This window comes from Triturus cristatus, chromosome 7 (genome assembly GCF_964204655.1).
Source record: "Triturus cristatus chromosome 7, aTriCri1.1, whole genome shotgun sequence".
NCBI classification, from domain to species: domain Eukaryota; kingdom Metazoa; phylum Chordata; class Amphibia; order Caudata; family Salamandridae; genus Triturus; species Triturus cristatus.
Genome location: NC_140590.1, coordinates 1,546,211,499 through 1,546,230,274, shown reverse-complemented (window position 1 = coordinate 1,546,230,274; position 18,776 = coordinate 1,546,211,499). Strand labels below are relative to the sequence as shown.

The 18,776-nt window shown below is 42.0% G+C and overlaps 1 protein-coding gene across 3 annotated transcripts in view; it reads right to left on the bottom strand.

Moving 5' to 3' along the window:
- PKIG (cAMP-dependent protein kinase inhibitor gamma) overlaps positions 1–18,776 on the bottom strand; it is a 657,792-nt gene that overhangs the window by 226,243 nt on the left and 412,773 nt on the right. For all 3 annotated transcript variants that reach the window (XM_085619329.1, XM_085619330.1, XM_085619328.1), the window contains exon 3: positions 13,448–13,583. The gene's annotated coding sequence lies outside the window, so the exon portion shown is untranslated. The remainder of the gene's footprint in view (positions 1–13,447; positions 13,584–18,776) is intronic.

The following is an 18,776-nucleotide window of genomic DNA, read 5'->3' as shown; positions in this document are numbered from 1 at the left end:
AGACTTGCACCCACAATCCGGGTGTCAGTGGTCTGTGCTGCTCCTCTCTTCCAAAATAGCACACGAAAGCAAATATAATTGCCTTTGCCAATGCTAGGCTGGTTGGCAACACTCAAACATTAGGAACAGATGTTTGTGTGGGAGGTTTGTTTGCTTGTACTTCAGGCTGTAGCTGCCTCTTTCAGCAAACGTGAAGGTTATGTTGTCATTGCAACAGAACAATTAGAAAACAAAGTACTTGGGAACAAGAAGAAGCAAAGTAGAGGCTTTCTAGTGAATCCGTATGTGTGACAAGCTGCACTTACCCACACATTCGCGTATACTAAGTAATAATGCGTTGAAGAAATGCACACAACTATAATAGGCATTACACAATTGCTATAAAGGAAAACATATTTTACAATGTAGAAGTCAGCACTCAAACAAGGTAATGTATTTGTCTGGATTAGAATTCGTTTATCAAGGAAGGTGTTTGAGGTTTCACAGTCGCGATAAGGTTGCATCAAAGGGTGAGCAGTGTGTACAATTTAAAATAAAATACTGCCAAATGAGGTACATATGATAGTCACCAAAGTAAAAAAGGCACCTGTATGTTTGGACTTTGAGGTTTGACATTTTGCTAAAAAAAAGTGTGACAAGTGTGCAACACTTAGTGGATAGCGGTACAATAGACAAGTAGAAGAATCAACTAGGAGAGATGGGCGAAACCCCCCGAATTTATCGCTTGCCCTTACAACGGCCCGCTTTCTCCCTAGATCGCCTCAGGACACATCCAACGTGCCTGCACTCAGTCAACGCACCGCCCACCAGGACAGCTTATCCTTGCCCGCCCTACATCTACTCCCCCCCCCCCCCCTCATGTTCCTCTTATTAATTTCCCTCCCCCTTTTAGTTTTTCCTTTATTTTTTGTTTACCGTTATTTCTCTCCTCCCCACAGTTCATAGTTAATTCCATCAGCAGTTCAAAAACCGATACACTAGTTAAACGGAATAGATGATTACATACGTCAAGAGGGAAGAGCTACACAGACAGAAGTGGGGAGAACGAGCTAACCCTAGCTAACACGTGACACACCGGTACAGTCGCAATGGCGTACACTACAGCCTATTGGAAAAAACCAGTAGTAGATTTACGATCTTAGTAATGTCAAGAGGTTCCAGGGACTCGGCAACTAATGCAATCACCCTTTGTAAACAGGAATGATACCTTCCAATGATGTAACAAGTGGTTCGTCAATGATATATTTGATGTCCATTATGGAATGTTGTATGCAAAACCCTAATAAAAAAATGTAAACATAAAAGTGTGCAACACTTAGTGCGGGCCTAAACTAGCGCTTTCATCTTATTTACAGTAAAACTATCCAAGCAAGCACTCCATTTGTTACACCCCTGAAAGACACAATGAGTTACAGCCAAAACGCAGCTTTTTTTTCATTAAACTATAAACAGCGTAAATTATTTTAGTCTCTTGTGCTTTCATTATTCAGTTTAGGTTCTGAAACAAAACAGGTTTAAAATATCCCGAAAGCAGTGCTTAATTTGTATTAAAAAAAAAAAAAGTATCTGGGTTCTCACAGGGAGGCCACTGCAGCTTGCACTGCACATTACCCCTGCTGTGCTGCCAATGATAGTAACACAACTACTAAACATCAAACAAGTGTCACAATTCAGACTATTCCAGGCACCCAAAGAATGGCTTGGGTTGCAGGTAAGAGCCATTTTAATGTATAATAAATTAATAATTAACTGTTGTTGTGGCGTTCCAGGCTGAACGGAAGTGGATAGGTGTCACAGCAGTGTATGGATCATCCACAAAGTGTCCCTTATATTGGTCGGGACCCTCCATTCTGCCGAAGGAGCCCAACTTTGCCCTGATCGAGGTGGAATCACTGACCGGCACCTACTCCGGGGTATCCGGTCCACACTAATAGGCCATCCTCTTATAGCAAGGAGACCCTCAGCCTCAGACGGGCCGGTACAATACTTTTCTCTAGGTCCTAATGAAGTGCCGCCCGACCATGGGGCTTTCATGGCACGAACCATGTTGACCGACCACATCTAACTAGTCAACACCCGAGACTAGTAGCTATCCTGGTACCTCAAGACCACATGATTGCACCACTATTTCTACTGAGCCCTGGTACCCTTCCTCATTAAAAGTATTTTTGTCCTAGGCTACCAGGACTTATTTTAGTCACTACGCACCCACACAATCCTTTCACTCCCTCACTTGCATTCATCTATACAGCACCCTCAGATCAAAAGATCTCCGATAAAGAAGCCCCCAGGTCCGTCAGGCATTGCAGTGCCGGCCTGACAAGGCGCGCCTAGTGATGAAGCATGACACCCTGACAGGTGTGCGATGGCACTTAGATGTGATTTTCAGTTCTTGCAGCGACACACAACAGAGCCATCTGGTACAACGCTGTGTACCGAACTGGCTCAGAAGGCCCTACCCCTTCTTTTGATAACAATTGAACAGGTCCATGGGAGGAGCTAAGGTGTAGGACCTCGGTAAACTATCTCGCTCTTCACTCCCTTCTTTGATCTAAAGATAACTGTTGTTGTGGTCATCTCCAAATTGGCCAGGCAGCACCGTTTTTTGACAGACTGTCAGAAGCGCCAGTGTTGACAATTAAGTGCCGGTGCCAAGTACCGGAAACTATCGGCTCTAGTTAAGCACTGCCCTAAAGAAAAAAGGAGGACTTCTGGTTGCACCATCTCCAGGCTTTGAATGAAGTATCTAATCACAGCTTCAGGACTGCAATAAACCGAGTGATCTTGAACAAATCGCGTCGTATCCCTCTTATCACAGCTCTCTTACCTGATGGTTTGGGTACTTAGAACGAGTATTAAATTCTAGGAGCACATGCAAAACGGTACAGTCTAACTTTTATTAAACATTTATTGAAACTTATTAGTCTGACAACCTAACTGACTCTGCACTCAAGGTAGTCTCACACTGAACAACACATTCCTAGCCCTTCCTCTGAACTCCATCTAATAGCACTTCGGCGCACTGAGGACCATAATCCAATGACTTACAACGAATGTGTCAAGGCCTGCAAATTTGAACACACAATCTCTATTTCACTAGTTACCGTAATTATATATTGTTCTTAATTACACAATCTTTAAATCTCCAATATGGGCAACTTCAGAAATTCAGTGGCAAGTCAAAATGCAGGTGCCAGGAAAGCAGGTTGAACAGTATAGGTGGTATTAAACATAGAAAGGCCCTCCTCAAGCTACTCCTTGCTTCTTGGTGGGCCGAAAGTTGCAGACCTATTAGAAGCTTGGACAGAGCGCGTAAGACCCACTCCATCTCTTCTAACTGGATTGGTATTGGTGCTAAGGTCCCTCTGAAGAGCACCCTTGACTGTTGTATTTTAGCAGATGTACTGCGCTGCTTGAGGCATTTGCTAAATGACATGGATTGTGCCTTTGTGAGGGGATACATTTGAATTACTCCCCTCACACATGTGCAATCTAGACATCTATCTGCAAACTTTTCTAAACATGAGTTTGCAGGTGGGCCGTCATCATGCCAGGTTGAGACCTTACCTTTCTCTTGTCAGGGTGCTGGGCTTGGCATGCCCATATCACAGAGCTTGAATGAATACACAATGTGACAAAATAAATTGGGGAAATCATTTTACTTATTAGGTATTTGAATGCATAGCAATACATCACAAATACAGATCAGTATCCCCCCCTCCACCTAAATCTTTTCCACATATACTGCCTTTGGTCTGTCCATGCCTCAAATACAGCTGGTTAATAATCTCAGCGCCCTTTAAGATCAATCAAGACCGGTCCTCTCCCCCCCCCCCCCCCCCCCCCCCCCAAGTAGTCTTTTCCTATCCCCTTATGTCGGCAGCCCTCTAAATTTCACCCAGTTCTCCCAGACTTTGAGCCATTTGCCAGGACATCCCCGCTCTTGGTAAATTACTCTGTCTGTTACACAGCACCAATCTAGGTCTTGCTCACTGTAGGTGGCTGCAGATCCCCCCCCTCCCCCAACCCCCCCCCCCCCCCCCCCCATTCTGGCAATATTCCTCTTAGCCACCATAGCAGCTAACATTAGCCACACTTTTAATATTTCTTGACCATTTCAAGTCCTCCATTACAGTTAGCAGGTGCTATTCAGCCTCCATCAGGACTGTCTGTCCCACCACCTTGGACATCACCCTTGTAGTCCCCCTCCAGAATCTCTGCAGCCCAGGACATCTCCACAATGTATGGAAAAAGGTACCTTCCTCCCCACAACCTCTTAGCTGAGTCACATTTGCCCATTTGAAAAAGCCTCAATCGGGTTTTGTATTATTCTAATTTGTACCAGCCTGAAGTGGCCCTGATAGCTACTTCGGTTGGGCTCTGTATGACTTACAACCAGTCATCCTCCTCTAGGATCCCTACATCCTCCCCCTCCCATTTGCCCCTCAGGGCTACTAGCGGATCAGGGGTATTGTTCATTATTTGTTTTATATATTAGGGAGGTTGCTTTCTCCACTATTGGGTCCGCTAGGAATCTGTCTTCCAACGGTGTATATTCTGGTATGTACACTCCTAATCTTATGTATGCTTTTAAGGCGTGTTTCAATTGAATGTATCGAAAGTTCTCAGTGTCTGACATTTGATATTCTGTCTGTAATTTATGGAAATCTACCATTTCTTGACCTTTCCAAATGTCTCCCAAAGATTCTATGCCAAAGATAGCCCATGCGCGAAAACGTTGTAGCTCTCGCACCTCCCTCAGAAGATTGTCCCACGGGGGGTTCACTCCGTTAGCTTGCCATCACAGCCCAGAAATGTGGTCACCCCTCTCAATATTCTGACTGTATTTGCGTGTGTGTGTCAGTAAATTTGCCATAAGTCCCCCGTCTCAAAGCAGTTGATGCATCTCTGCATCAAAATTTGGAAAAAACCCCATTGGTATTCTGTATGGGGTGTTTTGTAGCACATATATTAAGTCCGATAGTGCCCTCATCTTAAAGATGGCAGCACGTCCCATCAATGAGAGTGGCAGTTTTCGCCAGTGTATTACATCACTCCGTAGTTTTTGCAGCTGGGGGATCAAATTATCTCTGAATTTGTGTTCCGTTTGCAAGATCACCATTCCCAGATATTTAATCAGTAAGGCACTCCCTGTGGTCAATAACGTCGGCACTTCTCCTGCCAAAACATAGAGCAGGGACATGCTCCAATTTATTCGATAACCGGAATAACTACCCAAAAGTTGTAATGTGTAGAATTTGGTGAGCTGTCGAGCAAGGCCTAGTGGCATACAGGAGTCTATCGTCCTAGTATAATGAGATTCTTTCTGCCCACTCCTCACCTATCAGTATGCATCTTATTATCGGGTCTCTCCAAAACCCACGCCGCCAAAGGCTAATGCAATTGCGAACAGCATAGGAGAGAGCGGACAGCCCTGTTTTGTACCCTGGTGCAGTGTCACTTGTCTGGACACCGTACCATGGACCCTTACTCTGGCCATTGGGTTTGTATATAGCAGCTTTATCCAAGCCCTTATCTTGGGGACAAAGAGCTCTAAAACTGCAAACAAATACTCCCATTCTATGCTACTGAAAGCCATTTCGGCGTCTAATGATAATAGTACGGCACTTTCTTCTGGTTGGAGCTTTGTTCCATGAAGCCTGACTGGTCTAGGTGTATCCAGGCCTGTTATTACTTTAGTGAGTCTGGTAGCTATTACCTTAGCCAGTACCTTCGCCTCAATATTTAGCAGAGATATTGGTCTATAGGAGGAACAATTCTCTAGGGGTTTGCCCTGTTTTGGAATGACCACAATCGTAGCCAACTGCCATGTTGTAGTGACTCTTCAAACATGCTTAGCATGTGTGAGGCGACCCGAGTTGCTACTCCTTTGTATGATTCAATAGGTATGCCATTTGGCCCTGCTGTCTTTCCTGATTAGAGCGCTCCAATGGCCGCGCAGACTTCCTCTCCAGTGATATCCTTATCTAGTTCTTCCCTATCTTCTTGCGTAAGCATGGGAAATTGTATGTCTTTTAGGAGTTTCACACAATATGCTGCACTGCGGGTCGCGGTAGACTGATACATCTGTTCATAATAGGTCGTAAATGCTTCCGCCATACTTTCTCCTGTCGCATAGTTCTCCCTTCGTGCTTTTAACCTCTAGTACCGAATTTTGCTCCCTGTCTTGCTATTCCAACCATGCCATTAGCTTTGACGATCTGAAAACATTGTGTTTTAATGCAGATTGGCTCAGGTGGCCTTCAGTATGAGTCTTGTGTGGCAGACCTCACAACAGGTGGTGGGTAACCACCCCACGCCCCTGTACAGAACCTGCAACTGCTCGTGAGTTTTAGTAGAATGGTTTTTCTTGCAAAAATGTTATTACATGCAATCTGGGAGGATTCTTCTTTAATTTGAAGTAGATATATTCAGATATACATGTTATCCAATCAATACAAAGAGAAATGCATTATTATATACAAGTCATAAATAGTATCAGAACAGTAATACATCAATATTAACCAATTAACCAGTCATTTTTAGCAATAAAATATAAAATTGTTAAAATTCACTGTTACACAAATAAACAGAATAAGACATCTAGAGTGATTTCAGTGTTAGAGTGTGCATTAGAAAGAGTTAATTTAGTAATAAATATGTCGTAATCCATCTTGTAAGAGGATCCCAACTTAGATCACTGCTTTTTTGGGGCCTTTTCCTAGATCACCTAGAATCAGTCCAGCTACCCCATCTGCTTAGCTTGATGGGAGAATAATACATGTTGAAGATATTTTTCAAGTATTAAATCTTCATATTTGCAGAGAGCAGTAATAAACTATAATGGTGCCTTTAATATCTTCTAGCACCACTCTCAGACTTAATTGTCATTCCCAGCTCCAATCCTGAGTAGCTAATTCATCCTCCTTTAGATCGAAAACCATTGATAGAATCTTTTAATTATTTATCTTGGATGACAGACAATTCTGTGGAGTAGTGCAGGGCTCGAAAAATCCGAAAAATGGTACTAGTCCTGCAGGTCTAGTCCCTTGGAAAATCCCCTCGACCTCACTGCAACCTACTTGACCTCCGTCTCTGAAAACGGAGCAAAAGTGACAAGATAACAAGATTTAAAGGCATCTTTATTGCTCATTCCCTTTGTGAGCAATAAAAATGCCTTTAAATCTTGTTATCTTGTCACTTTTGCACCGTTTTCAAAGACAGAGGGCAAAAGTTGGTTTGTCTTCCTACTCGCCAGAAAGGGCGAGTAGGACCTAAAAATAGCTCGTCCTCATCAATTCTCCCTCGCAAATACGAGCGGGCGAGTTGATTTGTCGAGCCCTGTAGTGCATTCTTTGCCATGGTCAAATGCTCAAGGGCTATAGTCCCTAAAAAGTCCCTAACCTGTGTTATTTTAAAAAACGAATAATGAGGCAAATGATACGTTTCCTTCAATTGTTCAAATGACAAATAGCTTATTAAGGTACAGATCACTTAACATTTGTACGACAGATGTTGGCCAAGCAGTGCAATAACAATCCCTAAATATCTCAGGAAATATATTTGAAGACCATAATGCAGTATATCTATTTTATATTTCTTAATTTTGAACATTCTTGACAAAATAATTCAAATTTTGCATGCTCATATTAGAGCCTTAAATCTAACTCTTTTATATTAGTTATTTTCCAGTGTTCTAACAAAAAACACAATTGGCCTCCCTACCTAAAAATAGCTCATTGAATGAGGGCATATTGGACCTTCACTCCATACGACTTTGTATCCGTATCATTCCATACAATAAAGCCACTGCATAATATTAAAATCTAAAATTAGGGAACCCTCCATAGTCCTTTTAAGATCAGAATTCTGAGAAATCTCAAGGTCCTCCTTGATCGCTTCTATCCCAATACAAAACTGCTACAAATAAAATAAAATTTCTCAAACCTCTTGGAAGCTACCTCAAGAGTAATAGCCACACAGATGTATAAAAAAAGCTGCCAAAATGATCATTTTTACATTACATCAAACAATAATTAAGTGGAGATTATTAAAGTCTTCAATTTATTTTCAGCTTTTTTTAAACAGAGGATCATAGTTTTCTGAGACTACTGTATCAATGTGTGGTATTACTTTTTCCCCCAAGTACGTGACTTAGTTTGTCACCAGCGGATCTTGAACCTCACAATAGTAATTATGTAATATATGGGTTTTGCTTTTATTTAGAAGATATCCAGACACGGCCTGAACTCCTGTGCTTCCTCCTTTATCTCCCTTAACGTGAGATCAGAGAATAGTGTCATTTAGTAATATCATCAGCATATGCAAGTAGATTTGTCCTATTGACATTCACTATTATTGGGTTAATATTAGCCTTATTTATTAAATTCTGAAAAATGGTTCTATATAGGTCGAGAACACCAGTGGAGAACACGGACAGCCTTGTCCCGCTTGAAATTTTTATTTGTAGACTTCCCATTGTTTGCAGCTTCGCTATTGGATTTTTATAGAAAGACTGGAGAGCCCTCAAAAAGGAACTCCCGAATCCCATGCATCTCATGGTATCCCAAAGATACTTCCAACCCACCCTATCAAAGGCCTTCTCTGAGTCGAGCTGCATCATCGCCAAAGATGTTCCAATGCCATGTGTAAGGTCGAACAGCGCAATGGCTCTGTTAATATGATCCATTGTTCCTCTTGCTGGCACAAAGCTGTGCTGCCACAGGGAGACTTCCATGGCGATAACCCTGTTTAATCGCATGGCCAATAATTTTGAGTACGTTTTTGTATTGCTGTTTATGAACGAAATAGGATGGTAAGTCATTGGGTTGGTAGCCTCTATCTTTTTTTTTATTTTTTATTATTATATTTCTAAGAGTCAAAGAACCTGGGAGGGTAGTGCCCGGCTTGTACTACCTTAAAGAGGTATGAAATATTTGAACTATGTTGAGAGATTCAGAGAGCATAGCCCCCGTGTTGTCCCTTATTGCCTCTATATAATGTCTGACTGCCTCTTGTCTTAGCTTAAAAGCCAAGACTTCGCAGATGCTCTCTCCACATTCATGGCTCTGTTTTCTAAGCAGCATATTTTCTGGCCAGCTCCTGGGCATGCAAACTGTGCACCCTAGCTTTGGACGCTGCAATCTGCTCCCAGATTGCCTTTTCTTCGGGATCACTGCTAACTATGGCAGCAGCAAGTTTAACTTCTAGTTCATGAACTTCTGCATAATATAATCTCATCAGTTTTTGTTTCTGCTTATGATAGTGCAATCAATATCTCATGGTCTGGCCGATCACCTCAGCTCTAAAAAGTGTCCCATACAATATCTGCAGCTGCTGCTGATCCTCTGTTTTGAGAAAAAGAGATCCAGTTAGTCATATTAACAATGTGCAGAGTCCTGAAGTAGTGCCCTCCATCTTGATCTTGCAGTGTAAATTGAGTTTGCCCAAACATCTAAAGCTATTGGGCAGTTATCAGACAACATTTTGTGAAAGATCTGTGTTTTCGCACCGTTTAGCAAACAAGTAGGAGTCAAAAAGTAATCCAGTCTAGAATACTTGCTGGGCTGGTACAAAAAGAAGTATAACCAGGATCACCTAAAGCTGCAGTTTAGTCAGTTCTGCTGCACTGTGATCATAAAAGGGAACTTGACCTCTTCACTGAGTAATAAATGTGTGGAGGTCTATTTATTATTTGAACACTAGACTGTTGAGCACTCCATTGAAGATAATGGAGTGCATGGGGTTCTAATGTCTGGTAGAAGCCCAGAGAATCAACATTTCAATGTTTGTTCGCAGTTCTTGCTGTGAACAAAGGCCTCATGGAGCCCAAAGGATTTCAACCCCCTTGGGCTCCATGGGGCCTTTGTTTTACAAATCAGAGCATTCTGCCCGCTAGGGGCAGAATGTTCTAATAGCCTTAGAGCCCTCTGTAGCAGACTCTACCTGCCATTAAAGGCCCACTTCCTAGTTAAAGGCCCTCACCTTCAGCTCGGGCCTTTAACCCTAGAGCGGGCCTTTAATGGACGGTAAAGGCTAGAGTAGCACAATAGAATATTGGGAGCTCCATTGAAGACAATGTAGTGCTCAGAGCTTCTAATGGCTGATAAAAGCCTTGAGCTATAACATTCCAATGCTTGTTGTTTACAGCTGTTGCCATTGAGCCACAGAGGATTTAAATCCCGTCGGGCTCACTGAGGCCTTTGTTGTTATTTGTTAGAACATTCTGCACTGTAGTTGTGGAATGTTCTAAAAGCTTTATAACCCGCAATAGCTGGGCTATACTGGACATTAAAGGCCGGCTCGCTTGTTAAAGGCCCTTGCCTTTGCTTGGCCTTTTAACGCTGGAGCGGGCCTTTAATGGCTGGTATTGCCCCCTAAGTGGCCTATAAGACTACAGTAGAGTTGTTCTAAATAGTGTTCGTGTCAAATTAATTTTTACTGGTGTGGCGTAAATACAACCTCTCCATAACGAAATTATAACCCAGTCGATTTTAATCAGTTCCTTCAGTGTTCGTATACCATCAGGCATAACACCAACCATGATACTCAGGCTATTAAAATGTGTTGGTAACTGTGCCATATCTTCGAAAACGGAGCAACACTTTCCACAACTACATTACTCAAACATGATCTAGTGACAGAAGCCAAAAAAATGGCAAAGTGCAAATGATGAAACATTAGATAAGCTATTTATTCGCAAATGTGCAACATTATTTTTGTATGGCATGAGTAGGATGACTCCCATCACTGCATGCAAGCAAAAAAGTAAACTTAACAGGGAGACAGCAATGCAAGGTTACTCTGAACTCTTCACCAAGAAATTTTCTAAGAAAAAGCACACATTTATTAATAATACAGAAATTGTTTTACTTTTCCTGCACAGCATTCAACAGCACTCTGAAAATTCACCATGCATAAACTGCCTTTGAACAATTCTACTTCCTTGAAACGTCAACACCATTCATCTCCTATGACATGCTGATATCAGTGGTCCAAGTAATGTTCTCCTAGGTATAGCTGGAGGTAAGCTTTTTATTCCTCTGGAGACCCACTCTACCTTCAAGTTAAACTGTTTAACTTACAAGGCCATAAAACATGGTAATACTCGAAGAAGAACTTCAAACCAAATGTTCTTGTGCTTTACACCAAGAACCAGGAATGGCTTCTTCCAGGCCCTTATTCTGTTAAGCTTCTATAGGACGTACCTCTCTAAGCTCACTTTAGTTGGTGAACACGTTCTTCTTTCCTGAAGATGGAGTACATATACTCAGAAGGCAGAATATTGACTAATGGAAGTCAGTAAAAGGTGCTGAAGGGAAAATATATTGATTTATACTTTTACGGGAAATGGTCTGTGCTACTTAAACCTGGGTTTTGACAAGGAAATATATAAATGTCCAAGCTGTGAGATGGGTTCATCCAGGTCAAAGAGGAAAAATATCAGGTCAGACAGGCTTCAGCTACAAACGAAGCTTCCTTACTGCTAACCAGTGCCAACCCAGTCAGTATATCGGGTCTCAGAGATTTGGAACCATACAGAAACCACTTAGCACATAGAAAAGCCCAAAGGCAAGCCAGGAAATGCTGCTCACATTCATGGAAGATACAGCATGCACAGGGGTAGAGAAACAGACGAGTGATGAGGGAAAATATTTGAGAATTTAGCAACTGTAAAGCAGTCATTTCACACCCACCCGAAGACCCAGAACTGCTGAACAGTGGTCACAGAACGTCAAAGGAAACATTTTATTACTAGGAATAAGCCATCAATCAGTTGCAATTGAAAGAGGTGGGGAGTAGGGTACATTTTGTCCTTCTATGGGAATGAGTCCATCCTTCCATGGAAGCCGAATAAGCCTTAAACACAGTCAAGTAAGAACATCACCACTCTCAAACTTCTCTTTCCCTCAACACAGAATAAGTGTCCTCGACACGGTCACCATTGTTTCACCGGCTCTGGAAGAGATCCTTCTGGGCCAAATGCCCAGTTGGCCCTCATGCTCCGGAATCTCCTTGAAGGGTGAGTAATCCCTGTTGAAGATCACTGACACAATAAGGAACTGCCAGTCAGAGCAGTCCACTGCCTGGAGTAATATAGGCCTAGGCTCGGGAAACATGCATCAAACCCTACCTGCAGACCTGTTATCTCATCAAACGTATTAGACCAATGGTTCTCAAAATACAATGTTTATTTCTGTGCATCATAGACCTACGTCTACGATTTATATTGATTAAAGCAAATTTGGTCATTCACAAACCCATCTGAATGTATTCATGGAAATCAACACAAATCACAGATTTCCTGAAGTACTGCTAGTCCTCAGTGCTCATCCCAGTGGGATTTTCCACTAGACCAAACAAAAAGTCTTGAGGAGAGCTGTGCACGAAACCAACCAGCTATAGCTCAAGCTAGTGTCTGAATGTTAGAGGGCTTACTCGACCCGCTCCTAGACAGTCCCTGAAGCCAGTTGAGCTTGCTGGACACGGATAGTCCGAACACACACCCGAACATACACACACCCCCGAACACACCCACACCAACACGAACACACACACACGAACACACACACACACACACACACTCAGACACACACTGCTGCTCACCTTGAAAATCCTTACACTCTCCCCCCCCAGAAGGTCTGTGGAACCAGCTGAGCTTACCAAAGTCTGACTGAGTGGCCTTACTCTCTCTCTTCCTACAAGGACTGTGGAAGCAGCTGAGCTTACCGGCTGTGAGAGGCCTTCTCTCTGCCCCTGTACAAGGTCAGTGTAACCATGTGAACTAGTCATGGAACCATAAACGGCCCCTTTGCTGGTTCAAGCATTTCCAAAGGTATGAATTGCACAAGCAGGTAGCGCCATAGGGACTGGATTGAACGTACAGAGCTTCAGAGAAATAGGTGCATTTTGACGTCCAACCCTCAGTGCTTTGTAGAAAGAGTCCATAGGGAAGTTTCAGATGGATTTAGCGCATGTTGTACTTGTATGTTCTCAGGCTGTGTGGTTCTGCAAGCCCAGTGTTTGAATAGCAATAACTACTGGTTCTGCAAGCCCAAGCAGACACATTTTGTTGCTACAAACTCATACATGGCGATCTAGGATTATCTACACACTTACATATATTCATGCCCCATTCTCTATAGACCAGTCTGAGAATGGGGTGTAGTTGTCAATCACACCACAAGGCCTAAGCCTGCTTAGTGATGATTTAAGCCTATCTAGTGATCAAGATTAAGGCTGGACGCTACACATCTCTCCCAAGCTGATAACACACGTTTTGCAGGTAAAGCAGGATAATCTCGGGAAATAAAACAAAAACGTGAAGAGAAAGGACAGAACATAGTACAGACCGCAAGGTCCTTGATATGGTATCTAGAGTCTTTATCATCACAATTTGTTGCTTACTCCCATGTACTGCCTTCCAAGGTCATATAAAGTGCCTTACCAGTAATTATGATGTTTTCATGCAACCACTCTTTGAAAGCACTAGCGGGACTGCCCAAGGCTCTTCTTTCATGGTCCAAACAGCACTCCCCTCAGAATAACAAACACCAACCACAGGACATGAAGGAATCTTAGCTCTGTCGGAAACAAAAGGGTGAAAGATAATCTGAATATTATGGAAAACAAGACAGAGATGCATAAAGACGTATTTGGAACACAAAATCAAGCTCAGTATTCTGAATGCAGTCTCCCCAGAGATTTGCGCAATCTTAAATAATGCATCTGACCCCACTTCTGGTGCCATGCAAAATATACCAAGCTTTAAAAGATGCACTAGGACACTGTGCCCTCTAATCAGCTCTGTGGCCATTCGCCCTCTCAGAAGCTCACCGGGTCAAATATTATTAATATTTCAGATGTTTAAAAAAAACACAAATTACAGAAAAATTATCCACAAGCAATACAATACAATACAGTAAAGAGTATCATTGTCAAAGTATAGGACCCTTATGAATCATAAGAATTACAAATGATCATGCACTATTTATAAAAAGACAAATACATTATACATTACACGCCTAATCTAAAATTCCAAATCAACCAAAACTGTTTGAATTAACTATGCAGACATTTCCAATTTCGAATAAAGTTTAGATAAAAAAACAGCTAATGAAAAGGACAGTAAAATAGTACGAAATATTTAAATAAACGCACACATTGATTTTCATAGTGTCCCTACATCACAATGATACATGTAAAAGAAGAGAGTCAAAGCAGACAATGAGAGGATATGCATGCACAAAATTGGACATCATTTTAATGCAATGTCGGCTAATTTGAGCAGCCTCCAGGCTGAAACTAGACATTTGTTACAGAGGAAATGTTTAAGAGGTTTGTTAAAGGTTACGTGATTGGACATGTAATGCAGTTCAACTTTAGTTCGAGAGCCTTAAAGTCTAAACAGTGAAAGTTTGGCCTCCATTTTGCTGCCTTGGAAACAAGGAAGCTCGAAAGCGGCTCTGGGAAATGGGAGACTGGACATGCATGGTAAGTACAGTAAGCACAGAATTACTGAATGCCAGACCTGTCTGGTAGAATACGATATGGGAAACAACGCCTCAACTTTTACTCCTTTGTTATTGGGCATTCAGGAAACAATGGGGGCTTCTCCCACCAAATCTCGTCCCCAGAACCCACTTCAATTTCACTAAAAATATGGTTCGGCAGATTAAATGCTTTTTTCTCAGAATAGTGTTACCTGTGGATCATGAATTAAAATTCTGGTAAGGCCAGCTCTGCCTTCCAGCCTTTCATCCCGGGAAATATTAACAGCTACTATTTATAGTGAATAGGAATGACAAAACAGTGATATTAATCAATTTATAGAGTAAGCACTGGCTTATGAATGAAAGTGCCCTTTGTTACACTGATGGGTTTAGGCACTCTATCAGCCATCATACCTGCACTCTGTCACTCACCTTTGCACTCATGCATCCACTCATTAATCCACTGACTCACTCATGCATTTACCCTTAGACACAACGCAAATAAAACACAAACGCAATATTTGAAAGATAAACTAAAAGTATACAAGAAGAAAAAAAGAGCATGCCGCTGTGTAAACATGTTGGGCATATGCAATACCAGGACTAAACAGTCTATTTCCATTTTAAAGTTCCAGTATGGTCACCATCTTGGAATAGTAAAACAATGATACACGAGGGACAATAGTATTCCATAATGGACTCTGGGTTTAGAGAAAGTGGCCACATGGGATGCAGCACACTGCACATGAAATGAGTGGCAAGCAAGTGACCTGTTTGTACTGCCTGGTATCCTCTTAAGAAACATTCCAAAAAAAGAAAAAGAAGCAAAGAAATTAAAGGGAAACTGTACAAATAGAAAACTGAAAACTAAAGACACTGAAGAGCACTCACTTTTAGGCGGATGTACACAATAAAAAAAATGCCATAATTCACAGGGCAGTTATAACGTAATAAAATAAAAAAAATATAAACACAATCAAATCTCTACTAATAGAGCCTACTAAGGATTACCATAGTGCAAATCCTTTATATCCCCTGTTGTTAAAGTTGGTCAGCAACACCAACACCCTTGCCTTCTATGGTAATCTGCAAGATTACATGCAGCAAAATTCTTTGCCTTTAGGCTTTAGCAGTGTAATACCAATCCAACCTAAAAATCCTATTGCCTTTAACACATGCTTTTCACAATAAGAAAGTAAGGCCTACTTTCTTTGTCATAACTTTTGATTATAAACGGGCACACCTAAGGAATCAGGGATACATTTTTCCAGTAAACCGATAAGGTTTCAAGCCTTTACCAAAGTCTTGATACTATATACAACACATCTCTAATAAAGTGCGCTTAAACTGGCAACCATCAGGATTTAATATTTAGTAATAGCAATCCTTAGCTAAATGCCTATTGACTTTCAGATGCGCTTTTCAAAATAAATATTTCAGGCTTAATGCTTTTATCATAACATTTCACCTTTAACCATTGGCTTTACAACTAAGAGAGCGTCATGATATTCTGAAAATTGTAGGGGTGCCTCATAATCATGGATAGTCCGCACCCACATATATGCTTGTGTTGTATTAAGAGGCGATCATTAGAAACGTGGGGTAATAACGAAATGTGTAAGTGTAATGATAGAAAATTAGTTCGTGCCATTCAAGAAAGTAAAATGGCATTTAAATGGAGTTATGTAATCCTCGATGTTCATTGCAAATGCTTAATGAAGTTGCTCACGTGTAATGTAATGCATTAGATTAAACGTGCACCATATTAAAGTTTGCACATGAAGAAATGGTTAAGTGTGCGTTAAACGTGATGAAATGTAGTGCTTGCAGATGTAACATTTATTAATGCGTATAATTTCCAATGTGTAAAGGCCTAAATTAATGTTCACGTTTTGCTATGAAAGGCCTATTCGTTTTCTTCTGTTAGCTGAATTATGTAGGCCTCAAATGGATTTTCCCTGGCAAAGCTCTCATTTGAAGGCAGTCAGCGAAATTCATGTGCGTGCAAGGTTGTTCTGTTCTCATGCGTCTGTTGCAGGTGCAAGGACACCGTTCTCGTTAGTTAGACTGAAGCCCTTTGTTTTAGGAGTTAGGTATGGAGGAGGCCCGCAACAATGTATTCAGGAATGTCAATAATTGGGAGCAGATACTCTCTCGCTGAAGAAGCCTGAGACCCAAGGACATACCAACCGTTGCTGGACGGAGTACAAGTTTTGGTGGAAAATTACCTACGAGAGGTGCCTGGCGAGAGGAGGTATTTCAGGGACACGTTCTATCAATTGAGCATTTTGTATTAGGGATAGTGCCCCGAGGGATGAGTTAGCAGAGAGCAGTTAGAGACTCAGGAGGAAGGGATCGATTCTTAGAAGGAAGTCTTGGAATGAATGCTGTAGCTTTGGCTACTGACCCTTACAACAAGTGTACTTAGAAAGTCTTCATGAGCCAACACCTTTTCTTGATCTTGCCTGTGAAATGCTAAGTAGGGATGCCCCTTTAGTGATAGTGTAGGGACAGATTAACGGATTTCTTTTGCAGCCACTAATGAAGACAAATTTAGATGTTGGAGCAGTTATTGCGTGTCTAGTATTTTTGGAATTGCTCATTCTTTTTATGCTGCATCGGATTAGATTAATTCGTTGAATTAACTTTGTATTAGTGCCTATGTATTTCTTCAACCTCGTCATGAGGAGCTTGTATGTTCAGTTATTCTTAGCTTTGTAATAAAACCCCTAAATTGGAATTCGGAGTCAGTGATCCTTTCCGAGTCTAAGTTGATTGGTCCATGTGGTCTAGTTTGAATGTACTGGTTTTCTCCCCTTTACACTTTTCAGCAGGTAACAAAGGTCCAGTCGACCAAGGATTCTTAGTGAGATTTTAAGATAGAAAGAGGGCGCAATGAGTTGGTAGCAGAGGATGGTTAGCTCTGTAGTAAGGGGAGACGTAGAGAAGGATAGATTTTGACCCCATAGAGCCCAAGTGATGGTGATCCAGTGGATCGTGAGCGGAGGACGACGGCGTTTGATGGAAATCGACAGAGAGTGGCGGTGTGGCAGAAGCAGCAGTTCGTGGTAGAGTGAGTATGAACAGGGATGTGTGTCTGTTAGATTACAGTGTTGTTTTGATTGTGTGATGTCTTGCGGAGTTGGAATAAGAGTTGAGCGATTGTGGTTTCGGGCCGAACGCTTGCGGTCCATGAGATTTGATTTTGATATCCCGGGATAAGAGATTGCGGTGTAGAAGACACCCAGAGTTGAAATTGTCTAACCAGTGATTGTGGGAGTCATGAGACGTCGTTGATGACCCACCGGTGATAGGGAAAAACATGTGTGAGTGCATGAGTAACCGATACAGGTCGTGGGTTGCCGTATGTGGAACATCAGTTGTTCGGATCCTATCGATTAAGTATATGACTGTCCAGCTGTTCGTGGGCAGATAGTCTGAGGCAGTTGTCTGGTCGTTTCTTGGACAGACGATTGCCAGAGTTAAGGTCGACAATTGTATGAGACTGTCCAGTCGTTTGGTGGACAAACAGTTATTTCAGTGTACGAAAGAGACGTGTGAGTGTGCAAGAGACAAACTGTAAAGAAAGGGGAACTGCTGCGTGCGGAGGAAGAGTGATGTCAGAGGGTGCCGTGCTGCGATAGGTCGGTTGATGTGAAGCCGCGCTGGTATTGGTGGATTGACATCAGGAAGTAAAGCGAAAACACTGTGTGTAAAAAGAAGGTTGCTTTCATCATGAAATGTTTTAAGGTTTTACGAGATATGTGTAGAGGAGATAGAAGGGTGGTTACTCGGGGAGGAGAAGAAGCCCCACCGGAGGATACCCCAGCACATTACATGGCTACGAATGTGGGATTGCATACCATAATTTGGCTCGAAAATTGGCATAAAATTACTGAAAAAGAAAGAATTGGCTTTTCCACGTTATGGCACTTTTAGGTTGGAAGTGTTGTACCAGTTGAAATCAGTGATGTCTTCATTGCGACCTTTACCCAAACCAACACGGTTTGAGGCGCTACATGCATGGATGAGAGCAGCACATGACAGGAAAAGAGATCAAAGTCAGGAAAGAGTGAAAAAGTCAATCAGGGCATTTCAAGATGCGCGATGGGACGCATTGGAGAAAAGATGGAGTGGAAACTATAGGCTATTCCTGTTGATGGTGAAAGGAGGAGATACCCAGAGGAAGTGTGGTGAGGAAGACGATAGTGATACAGATGACAGCATGTTAGACAGATTACTATCAAAAAGACCACCTCCATATAAGCCAGATTCAGAAGAGGG